Source organism: Sinohyriopsis cumingii, chromosome 12, assembly GCF_028554795.1.
Source record: "Sinohyriopsis cumingii isolate HCF-2022 chromosome 12, ASM2855479v2, whole genome shotgun sequence".
Taxonomy (NCBI): Eukaryota; Metazoa; Mollusca; class Bivalvia; order Unionida; family Unionidae; genus Sinohyriopsis; species Sinohyriopsis cumingii.
The window spans coordinates 41978505-41992140 of NC_142972.1; the positions used below are offsets into that span (position 1 = coordinate 41978505).

At 34.8% G+C, this 13636-nt stretch overlaps 1 protein-coding gene across 1 annotated transcript in view; it reads right to left on the reverse strand.

Annotated features, from left to right (window-relative positions):
• Positions 1-13636, reverse strand: part of LOC149786330 (uncharacterized) — a 122549-nt gene that overhangs the window by 102552 nt on the left and 6361 nt on the right. The gene's annotated exons all lie outside the window — the stretch shown is intronic.

The following is a 13636-nucleotide window of genomic DNA, read 5'->3' on the forward strand; positions in this document are numbered from 1 at the left end:
TGTAACCTTGACATTGAGGCAAGGGAATGGCTATGGTACATGATACTGTCTAGCCTTAGTACATTCTTAGGGAAAATTTTATTAAAATATATTCACTGGTTCAAAATGTATACTCCAGACAATGCTACAATTCACAGAATTGTATTTTCACTTACCATGACCTTGTCATTGTTGAAAGGGCTCATGGCTGTAGTCATGTTATGTACGCCAGCAAAGTTTTGATTAAATCCCTGCAACCTTTATAAAGTTTCGAGTCAAACAAGTAAATATTAAAGGATGGATGGAAACAATAATATAATACTCTCTTTTTAATAATGGGCACATAAGAAAAGCATTATAAAATGGTGAAAACAGACTGCACAATCATATTAAAATCAGATCTCCCCTGTCCTACATGAAGATTTGATAGTGACCACTTAGAGGTCATGTTCTGGTGACCTTTTAATTAGCCAATGGAAATGCATCTTTCAGAAATTTGAAAGTGAATCAAATCATTTGGCACACACTGATGCTCTTCGGCAATACTGTTCAGTCTCCCAAATGTGAAAATAGACGACTTCATCTGATCAGATGATAAAATAAGTAATTATGGTAATAACATAGATCACCAGAACATGACCCCTAAGCAGTTGCTGTCAGATCTTCATGTAGGACAGGAAAGTACAGATCTGATTTTAATTGGACTGACAGACTTCAAAAACTTGTCAGTAAGCTAATTGTCATACAGGAAAAGTTAAAACTGAAGACTCTTCAAAATACACTAGTCCCCATAACTTCAAACTTTTCATGTACTAATCACTTTGAACTTTTCATTTTTCTTGCTGCTTGTACTGGTGCTATATATGTTATATCCTGGAACAAACTATAATTCAATTAAAAGAAATTTTGAATGAAAGTTGATTTATAATGCATATATACGTCTCTTTTCTTTGATTGTTGTTGTTGTTGTTGTTGTTGTTGTTGTTGTGGGGTTTAATGCCATTTTTCAGCACACGATAGGGTAAACATGGCAACCAGTATTAATGGTGGATGAAGAAGCCGGAAAATCCCTGGAAAGAACCACCGACCCTCGAGAAGCTACTGGCAAGCTTTCTCACATACCCACATTAGCCAAATCCGAGACTTTAACCCACGCAGACAGAGGTGAGATGGCAGTGATCCATAACAGAGAGCACTTTAGACCACTCGGCCACTCGGGGCCCCCTCTTTTCTTTGAAGGTTCAAACATATTACTTAATTTTGATAAATTGTCCTTAGCTTTTCCCTTGGAAAAAACCCCCACTTAATTTCTAAAGGAAAAAGCAAAAGAAATGTAATTCTTATTTCATTAAATTCTTTTAGCTTACTGTCAATGTGTTAAGGAGTGTTGGCCTATTGGTAAGACCGACTTTATGTGAAATTTTATAAAATAAATTTAGCAGAGGAAAAAATTAAAGATACCAGGAAGAATTTGGAATTACTGTTGTACTGGTATCAAAGGCAATCTACATGAGTTGGTTGTACATTTCAATGGTCTCTGTGCAAGGGCAATTAACAAGGGCCTAAATCAAATTTCAAAATGTAATCAAAACAAAGAATTTGATTTACTCCTAGTCTGACAAATGAAAATCATATCTCAAGTCATAATTGCTATTCCCCAAACATTTGTAATGACCAAGTTACTGCCCCGACCATTTAAGGTCATATAAAAACAATCTAATTGGTCCAGATGAACAAAGTTGGCATTCTTATGGGACTCTACGATAAAGGAGATTGACAATCAAATTTTAACATGACTCAAACAGACCTATTACCTTCCGCAGCTAAGTCACGCATGCACTGCCTCATAATTGATGTAGTGCATCTGTAATCATTTTAAATTAAGTGATAACTGTAGAAGTTAAAGTTCAGTTGTACTGCTTTTGGTCTTTTTTGTGCAATGAGTAGCTGTTATACTGTAGACCCAAACCAAATTTTGCAACTGTATCTATCTGAATAAAATCAATAGCTTCCAAATTATAAAATATAAGAGAACAATGTTTTTCATAAAATGTAAAACAAGAAATCAATTTTAGCCCCAAGTACAGTGAAAACCCATTTATATGGATACTTGTATCCCACCACTTCTTTTGTTTGAATTAGATACTTGTACCACACTCTTTTTATGTTAATTAGATACTTATACCCGATCCCCTTTTATTTGAATTAGAAACTTATACCCCACTCTTTTTATTATAATTAGATACTTATATCCTACCCCTTTAATCTTGAATTGGATACTTATACCCCACCTCTTTAATGTGAATGAGATAATTTTAACCAAGCCCCTTTTATTTGAACTAGATACTTATACCCCACCCCTTTAATTTGAATTAGATACCTATACACCACCTCTTTAATGTGAATTGGATAATTATACCCCACCACTTTAATGTTAATGTGATACTTATACCCCACCCCTTTAATATGAATTAGATAATTATACCCCACCCCTTTAATTTGAATTCGATACTTATACCTCACTCCTTTAATGTCTATCAGATACTTATACCCCACCCCTTTAATTTGAGTTAGATACTTATACCCCACCTCCTTTGATTTGAATTAGATACTTATACCCCACCCATTTTTTTATTTATTATATACTTATACTTCACCTCTTTTATTTAAATTTGATACCTATAACCCACCCCTTTCATTTATATTAGACACTTATATCTAACCCCCTGTTATTTGAATTAGATACTTCTACCCCACCCATTTTATTTGAAGTAGATACTTATACCCCACCCATTTTATTTGAAGTAGGTACTTATACCCAATCCATTTTATTTGAAGTAGATACTTATACCCCACCCATTTTATTTGAAGTAGATACTTATACCCAATCCATTTTATTTGAAGTAGATACTTATACCCCATCCATTTTATTTGAAGTAGATACTTATACCCCACCCATACCCCATCCATTTTATTTGAAGTAGATACTTATACCCAATCCATTTTATTTGAAGTAGATACTTATACCCCACCCATACCCCATCCATTTTATTTGAAGTAGATACTTATACCCCATCCATTTTATTTGAAGTAGGTACTTATACCCCACCCATACCCCATCCATTTTATTTGAAGTAGATACTTATACCCCATCCATTTTATTTGAAGTAGATACTTATACCCCATCCATACCCCATCCATTTTATTTGAAGTAGATACTTATACCCCACCCATACCCCATCCATTTTATTTGAAGTAGATACTTATACCCCATCCACTTTATTTGAATTAGATAAAGGATTCAGATACATGAATAAGACTCAAAATGATTGGAAGAATATGTTCTCCATGAGTGTTATTCAAATTCCAAGACATTTAGATGAAATGATTATAGATCAGTTTGGCTTCTAAGTACATGTACATTCAATTTCATTCTAATCCTATGTCAAAGGTAAAACCAGATCACCTTCAGCTTTTCTGTATATTATTTTAAATTTTCACAGACTGAAACAACTGGTTAAAGTGTTTTACAAAATCAGGAAAATAGTTGCTTACAATTTTAGTGTATTTACATCATTTACACAGAATTAGAGGTGAAAAGTTTACTTGGAATTGAATATGTTTTTTTAGAGGAAAGCGGCAAATTAGAAGCAATGTTAAGCCCATAAGTTTATAATCATCAATATTGCATGAAAACAGTAAATCGTTCAAAAGATACTGAAGTAGTAGTTGGTTACCTATGCAGGTTTTCTTATCTACTGGTAAGTGTCTATGATTTCTTCAAATGCTCCAACCAATTATACTATTAGCTTGAAACATAAAGGCCTACAGCCCCCAAAAAACCAAGGTAATTCAGTGTGCTCATGGTGTAGGATTCAGAGATTGTTTGGTTTTCAGGTTTCATTTTGGTGTTTTATGACACAGCAACACAAATAGGTTATTTGGTGCTGCCCAAGGATGTCGCACAGTAGTTGACCAAGGCTAATCCGCTGGTAGGATTCAAAGCCGAAACACATTTGGTGATGAGTCCAGCATGCTAACCACTTAACCAATGTGGCTCCTGCCTCCATTAGTCATCTGTCTTATGACATAGTCAGACACTATGTACACTGTGGGTTGTCTGTCTTATGACATAGACAGTATGTACACTGTGGGTTGTGTCCTATGAAATGGTCAGACTTTATGTACACTGTGGGTCATCTGCCTTATGACCTAGTCAGACTGTATGTACATTGCGGGATGTCTGTCTTATGACACAGACTGTATGTACACTGTGGGTTGTCTGCCTTATGACATAGTCAGACTGTATGTACACTGTGGGTTGTGTGTCTTATGGCATGGTCAGACTTTATGTACACTGTGGGTTGTCTGCCTTATGACATAGTCAGACTGTATGTACACTGTGGGTTGTCTGTCTTATGGCATAGACTGTATGTATACTGTGGGTTGTGTGTCTTATGACATGGTCAGACTTTATTTACACTGTGGGTTGTCTGCCTGATGACATGGTCGGACTGTATGTACATTATGAGTTGCCTGTCTTATGACATAGTCAGACTGTATGTAATCTGTGAGTAGTCTGTTTTATGACATGCTCATATTGTATGTACACTGTGAGTTGTCTGTCTTATAACATGTATGTACAGTGTGATTTGCCAGTCTTATGACATAGTCAGAATGTATGTAATCTGTGAGTTGCCTGTTTTATGACATGGTCAGATTGTATGTACACTGTGAGTTGTCTGTCTTATGACATGGTCAGACTGTATGTACACAGTTGTCTGTCTTATGATAAGACTGTATGTACACAGTTGTCTGTCTTATGACATGGTCAGACTGTACATACACAGTTGCCTGTCCTATGATATGGTCAGACTGTATGTATACTGTGAGTTGTCTGTCTTATGACATGGTCAGACTGTACATACACAGTTGCCTGTCCTATGATATGATCAGACTGTATGTACACTGTGAGTTGTCTGTCTTATGACATGATACTGTATGTACACTGAGGGTTGTTCTTTTGTGGATATATACTGTTTAGTTTAAAGAAGATATCATTAGTGGTATAGAAACATGAATGGCAAGTTAAGCTTCAGCCAGCAATTTGCATTCAGATTTCCAAAGGTCCCATGGGAATGTCTGACCTCATGTAAATGATAATTAGACAATATTTCTAGCCAATCAAAACTGCCAGCCAATCACCATGCAAAGGGTATCACAGGCACAGTTTGATATGCTTCTTTGATTGCTTTTCAAACAGGATCACAACTTCAGATTTTTCCAGTTGATACAAGTTCAAATTGCATCAAACCAAATTGATACAAGTTCAAATTATATCCAGATAAATGGTGAATTTTTGGCAACAAGAATAACTGAAAATAAAACAATGTCTATATTTATATATGACTGCAATTTTTAAACTAATTGCTTGAAAAAGAAGTATCACAGGACTTCAGAAATTGACCTTCAGATGATGCCAATTTTGTCCCAAGTTCAATACCCACCCAGGTCAGCCAAAGTTGTCTTCCTTGTTATGTCCTTGGAAAAGATATTTAGCTCCTATTACCTTAGAATACTGTAGCTAATAATGTGTTAAAAGTGCTGCTACCCCACCCCCACCCTGACCCCAAACCCCTAGCTAATATGGTTAGCATTATGTGAGCATTTGAAATGCAAGTCTTATGTTTCAGTAATACAAAATTCTTCATTTGTATGACACTTTTAAATTCTTAATAAGCAAAATTTGTAACACTTCAACTTTACTTTCCATTATGATTTTCTGATAAGACTGAAACATTTATCTAAGTAAATCAGATTTCCTTGATAATCTTTCGCATCCTTATTCCCAAACATTGTTACAACTTTTTGTTGATCTTACAAGTCATCTTTCTACAACAAATAATTGTACAAATATTTTTAACGACAAAAATATAGTCTGATTCTGATTTAAAAACTTTCTGATTTTCTAGCAAATTATTAGTTAATATTAGAACACAAAACAGGCCTCAAACATATGTTTAAATTCCACTTGTCTTCAATACCATTGCACTGTAATGTGACTAACATTTCATATTGTATGCCTATTCAAAATTCACATGTCCTCTTTATCAGACAAGTAATCTGTTTGTAATAAAGCAAGTGTACACTAACTGAAATGTTTCATTTGGTACACAATTACATGTCAATTTTCATAGCCTCTAATTTTTCATAAAACTAAAATTTCTGCTGTTTTTCTTCTTTAAATGTTTCTTAGAGAGAACATTTACATTTTAGGAGTCTGTCAATAGTTCCACTAACAAGACTACTGAAGGTGACCACACTTAAACAATTTTACACATAATTATTTGTACACTACAAAAAAGTCATAAACAAATTGTGCAAAACAGCCCCCCCCCATTTCATTTGGCCAAGTAAGATTATTTAACACTGAGCTCAATCTAAACCTTAATGTTTAGAATTGTTTAGAATGTGGATGGGCATACAGATGTATGGACTTGCACACCAGTAACAAAGTGACCACTCCAGAGTGTGGATGGGCATACAGATGTATGGACTTGCACACCAGTAACAAAGTGACCACTCCAGAATGTGGATGGGCATACAGATGTATGGACTTGCACACCAGTAACAAAGTGACCACTCCAGAGTGTGGATGGGCATACAGATGTATGGACTTGCACACCAGTAACAAAGTGACCACTCCAGAATGTGGATGGGCATACAGATGTATGGACTTGCACACCAGTAACAAAGTGACCACTCCAGAGTGTGGATGGGCATACAGATGTATGGACTTGCACACCAGTAACAAAGTGACCACTCCAGAGTGTGGATGGGCATACAGATGTATGGACTTGCACACCAGTAACAAAGTGACCACTCCAGAGTGTGGATGGACATATTGATGCACAGACTTGCACACCAGTAACAAAGTGACCACTCCAGAGTGTGGATGGGCATATAGATGTATGGACTTGCACACCAGTAACAAAGTGACCACTCCAGAGTGTGGATGGACATATTAATGCACAGACTTGCACACCAGTAACAAAGTGACCACTCCAGAGTGTGGATGGGCATATAGATGTATGGACTTGCACACCAGTATCAAATTGACCACTCCAGAGTGTGGATGGACATATTGATGCACAGACTTGCACACCAGTAACAAAGTGACCACTCCAGAGTGTGGATGGGCATATAGATGTATGGACTTGCACACCAGTAACAAAGTGACCACTCCAGAGTGTGGATGGACATATTGATGCACAGACTTGCACACCAGTAACAAAGTGATCACTCCAGAGTGTGGATGGGCATACAGATGTATGGACTTGCACACCAGTAACAAAGTGACCACTCCAGAGTGTGGATGGACATATTGATGCACAGACTTGCACACCTGAGTGACAAAGTGATCACTACACTGTGCTTCTGCCAATGTGGGCTTGACAATACAATTACACTTGAATTAGCAATACCATGACATGTTTGCTAAGAGCACTGTTCAATAGTCATATTGAAGTTAAATTATCTGTAATGTCTCTAAGTTTTGTATTAATTTTTCATACATCATCAATATGTAAATATTTTAATAACTTTGCTTTATTTTTTTACAAAAAAGTTGTATTTTTATTAAAATATGGCAAACATCTGTCTGCATGAATCAGCTTACATTATAATTAATATTTATACCCTTAGAATTACTGACACCTATTTAAATAATAAATAGAAAGTATACAAAATATTAATTAGGGATTTGATGACTTTATATGACTTAGAGGGATGTACATGACTTTATATGACTTTGAGTGATGTATACAACTTTATATGACTTAGTGGAGATGTATACAACTTTATATGACTTACACTGATTAACAAAATGTTCACTGAAAACAAAAAATTTCAGAAGGCAGGGTAAAAAAGTTTTTCCACAATCACAGCCAATCAATAAAGAGAATACTGCACAATAATTTCATGGGCTTATTGGGACCAATCAGAATCACATAAAGTGATATGTTCACATGTGTAATATCAAAAATATTAAACTGCACACACTATAGGCAAAGTGTACCAACTATATGATAAGGCTCACAAAAGCTGGACATTATTCAACTTGTTTAATAAATTTAATATTAAATCATTACCCATTTGAGATCCTCTATGTATATGACGTCTACCATTCCACAGCATTCTGTCATGCATTTTATTAACTGTGAAAATAATTACCTTATAGCGACTCAAGATCTCAATATCTGACACCTCAAAATATAATGTATGTAGAATTATATCTAATAAATTACTCTTCAATTCTGTTGAAGTCAAGCATTCTGATTTTTAATAGTTTTGTAATTATGATATTCTATGACTAACATTTGATATCTTATGAGATGAGATTTCAGGCATGACATAAGATAAGTCATGTGGCAACAAAACTATACTATTTTGTACTTGTGTTTGAGTCAATTACAATGTATATTACTTTGATTTGTATATGACTGAGTCAATTACTATGTACATTACTTTGATTTGTATATGATTGAATCAATTACTATGTACACTGATTTGTATATGACTGAATCAATTACTATGTACATTACTTTGATTTGTATATGATTGAATCAATTACTATGTACACTACTTTGAATTGTATATGAGGAATATCAAACTGTCCACCAAGATAAAGGTATATAAAGCAGTCATACTAACAAGCCTCCTTTAATATGGATGTGAGACCTGGACAACATACAAGAAGCACATCAATCTAATTGAGCACTTCCACAGGAGAGCCCTGCACTGGATTATGGGCTTCAGATGGCAAAACAGAGTGATGAACCTAGAAATGCTGGATAGAGCAGGCTTAACCAGTATTGACGTGATAGTCATGAGGGCCCAACTACGGTGGACAGGTTATGTCATGTATGGAGGAGTCTCAAATGCCATGTTAGATTTTGTATTGAGCTGTATCTAGTGGGCACAGAAAAATAGGTCGTCCGAAGAAATAATTCAAAGACTCCATCAAGGACAGCCTGAGATGCTACTCGATATCTGTGACAGACCTTGAGTCCTGCACCAAGGATAGATCTGGCTGGTGTGCAGCTGTTCATAATGGGTGCAAAACCTTCAAGGATGCCTGCAGAATGAAAGTCACTGATTCCAGGGAATGCAGGAAGGCCTCATCATCAAGAACCAACCCATGCCTTCAGTGCACACATTGCTCCAGGACATGCACATCTCGTATCAGACTCATCAGCCACATGAGGACCCATCAGTGAAGAGCAGCACAGGATTGACTTCATCGAGCCCCGATGGTCAACCAACAATACGGCTGAGTCAGTTACTATGTACATTACTTTGATCTGCATATGACTGAGTCAATACTAATTGGATTTGTAAATGATTGAGTCAGTTATAGTCTATGTACACTAATTTGATTTGCATATGACTAGCTCATTTACTCTGTACATTACTCTGATTTGCATATGACTAACTCATTTACTCTGTACATTACTCTGATTTGTATATGACTATGTCAATTAATATGTTCACTACTTTGTTTTGTATTTGACTTAGTTACTATTTGACTTAGTTACTACGTACACTACTTTGATTTGTGTATGACTTAGTCACTTGCTATGTACACTGATTTGTATATGACTGAGTCAATTACTATGTACATTACTTTAATTTGTATATTTGACTGAGTCAAGTACTTTGTGTATTAATTTGATTTGTATATGACTCAGTCAGTTACTATGTACATAACTTTGATTTACTTTTTTATATCCTTAAGCAATGAAAGGTTATACAGCTGACGCTTACATGTCCATGCATGTCAAGAGAGAGATAGAGCAAAAGATTCTTGTAAAACACAACTTAGTATTACAGTTCCATTTAAAGCACATCCATGTTTGACATTTCTTTTACTCCTATTTTAGTTTTCGAGTAAAAGGAGCCTGAATTTCCTCAATGTTACAATGAACTGGTCACATGTGTGTGTGTGTGTGCGTGCGTGCGTGCGTGCGTGCGTGCGTGCGTGCATGCGTGCGTGCGTGCGTGCGTGCGTGTGTGTGTGTGTGTGTGTGTGTGTGTGTGTGTGTGTGTGTGTGTGTGTGTATCCTCCCCTAAAACCCATGATGGAGATGAGTTTAAAGTCTAAAAATACCACAAATCTTTTGAAAATAGTAATGACTGGTCAAACATTCTTATGTTTAATGATGACCATAATATCTACTAAATTGGCAGCAATCCACTGAAAAGAGCAAGAGTAGATTCATTCACAAAATTCTGACATACACTGTATCCAGCTGCAAGTCAAAAAGGGCAATAACTCTTTAAAAAATATGGGAGCACAAATATGTGTCAATAATGCCATCATTAGATGGCAACTATAATATATACCCAGTATTCGTAAATAATTACTCAGTGGTCACCTTTTTATGAAGCCAGAATTTTTACAATGAAAAAGTGACCTTTTAAGAGAGGTAGCTTCTGGGGGAGGGGGAACCAAAATGGAACAAATGCACCAACCTGGTGCAGGATATGATGACCTCTCTGCAAGAAATTTCAGACTGAGTTCTTGCCAGACCTAATTCTTGCTCAATTAAAATATGGCTTGTGGATGGGGAAGGGCAGAAAGAGGATTCAGAATTGATTGGATTGGATGTAAATTCTTTAGTTTCTTAAACTGAAAGAGTTCTTCATTCTTCATAATATATTTAGACCTCCAGTTATTGTAAAATTCGAAACATATTTTGCCAACATTTCATACAACAGTTTATTGGATAATGTACATGTGTCTTAAAACCAATCATTCAAATACAATTGTTATTAAATTCATTTTTCATGCAATAGTTCTATGCATGACTTATAAGTAAGTACAATGTTAAAACTTCTTAATTTTTAATAATAATAATAAAGAAGAGTGACTCTGCATAACATGAGTAGACTGAAGCACATTATTTTTAAAAGAGTTGTACTGAATTACAAAAACTCTGATGATGGTAATTAAGATGAGTCAGTTGACCTTATATACTGTTTGTACTTGCTTGTAAGTCAAGTCAAACTGCAAACAACAGAGATCATGATCTGCCATAGCATAATACAACTGTAGAACAGGGTCTATGTTGTCTGTTCTACTGACTACTCCTAACAAACTGCACAGATCCATATTTGCCATTACATAATGCATCAGCAGATCTGGGTCTGTGCAGTTTGCAGTTGGACTCATCTTATAAATGAATACATATGATAGATTGGAATGAAATTCCAGTTTCATTCAATGAAAAGCAAAACAACTACTTATAAAACTCAGGATTTGGTTAAATAAATTGTTCTTTGAGATGGATCTTAGTTCATACATTTTCCACAAGTTTAAAATTACTTGTAAGCTAATCAGAAACCAAACTAATGTATGGATTTTGTAAACTATTAATCCGTTTGATGTTGAGTTCTCTGTTGTAATGGAAGCCACCCAAGGGTTTAAAAATGATTTGTTGATGCATCTACATTAGCATTAAGCTTGACCCTAGGTGCACTCTTTTGAAATTTCAGCAGTTTATCTTGATTTTCTGCATCACTAATACCCCCAACAGAACACCAATATTCTATGATACAGGCATTGTGGAATTCTTGGGAGATAAAAGCCTTTATTTTGTTCAAAACAAAGCAGTGAGTTTACCATTTCTAAAGACCTTCCTTATCAGTTTCCATTATATGTGCATTTATATATATTTTTGGTTTCCTAGATTTTCTGGTTTCAAAACTCTACACACTTAATATGATTTTGCAATTCATTTTTTTTACTATAATGCTAATTTATTCTGCAAAGCCAAATTTTTCTGTATAGAATAGAGTGATAAGGTTTCAACCAAAAAATAAAAAAAATAAAAGACTTTACTGGATCTTTGATCTAGATGCAGCCAAAGTCTATACAGAAAAAAATGACATTACCTTTCTGTAAAGTTTGAAAATTACTGCATTTTCTTTGGGATGTACAGAACAAATAAACACTCCCTTCTCGACCACTGGCAATAACATACATGATATTCATTATAATAACTGTCAATATCAGATACACTGATTGAGTACAATTTATACTTTTTTTAATGAATGCAATGTCAAACATCAACAGGAAAATCTGATGCACTCTACAATAATATTCAATCATACCAAAATTTGGGATAAATATCGATTAGTCTTTGATCTACGTCAATAATGTAAAGTTAACACCTTCAGACATTAAGATTTAAAGCACAGATGTCCATTTCAGACAGGTAATAATCAAGTAATAACTTGCTGTTATATTTCTCTGTAGACTTGAATAGTACTGCTCAATAATGGTCCTAACTCAATTCAGCAATTAGTGAAATTGACATCAATTACAGGAAACATAATTTGTCCCTTGACAAAACAGAACATCAATTTCATATTGTAAAACTTAAAACTTTGAGCTGTTGTCCTCCTTCTATGAATAAAGACAGTACATGATGAATTATATTTTCTTTCTAAAGAAAATGAATGCCTCATCTGTATAACTGCCCTAAAGTCACCTCTCCTCAGGTGCTATACAATATGCAGTGAGAATTGGATGCAGTTAAACATCTGTGCAAATTTTCATGAAAGGTGAAACTTTAAGAGCAAGAAAAGAAGATTCAGTATTAACCTGAAAAAAATTCTGATGTCTGTCTAATATGAATTTATGATGCCAAAATGTGATTTATAAGCCAACTCATTTTTATTGTAAAATTGCAGATTTCACATGAAATATGTACTGTTTAAAGACATAACTGCCAAAGTAATACAGCCTAATTAGGGGTGAACTCCAAACCATGTCTGATACTGATATAACTAGAACTAGTCAGGGAATAAACACAACAGATGTTAATAACCATAATTGCCAATTTTTAAAAAAAGTAGCAAATCTGTCAACATTGAATGTCAGTAAATTATCTGCAAATCTTTCAAACAGACAATATTTTAAAAAAATGTGAGAAAATATTAAAACTAAAATGTATAAATAGTCAGTGTCCAATGTCTCTTTAGAAGAACTCTGATCAGTTATTTCTTTTATCTTTGCTTTTTCAAATTGCAGGTGTTATGGAAATTTTAGCTGAAGATCTAGTAATATATTTTATTGAGCAACTAGTAACATCAATGCACCCTAAAAATGACTTATCTCCCTTGTGAACCTTACCGCAAACTGTTCCAAGGTGGTACACTGTAATTTTTATGTGTATGTTTATGTACTATATATATAAAGGTGAACCATTATTTGTTTGTTACTGATTTGATGGATAACTTATAATTTCTTTGGATAACATTTTTTAAAAATATGTTATTTCTTCATTTGGGAGCACGTCCATTTCACTAGGCATTATGGAATTGTACATACTGGGAATTATGGGATACATGCTGGGAATTATGGGATAGCAGACGTTATTATTAGACCCACTGAAGTTTCCAAAACTATGTTAATGTCACACCATTACCTTGATAGTCGAAGTTTTGCACTCCATCCATTTGCATTTTAGGATTTCTTTTGATTCATCAAAATTCCCACATGTAGAAAATAAAGCATGGCATGTGCCAAGTGCCATGTACATGCAACATTTTACAAAGTTTGCTACATTAAAAAATTAATTGGAATAACCCA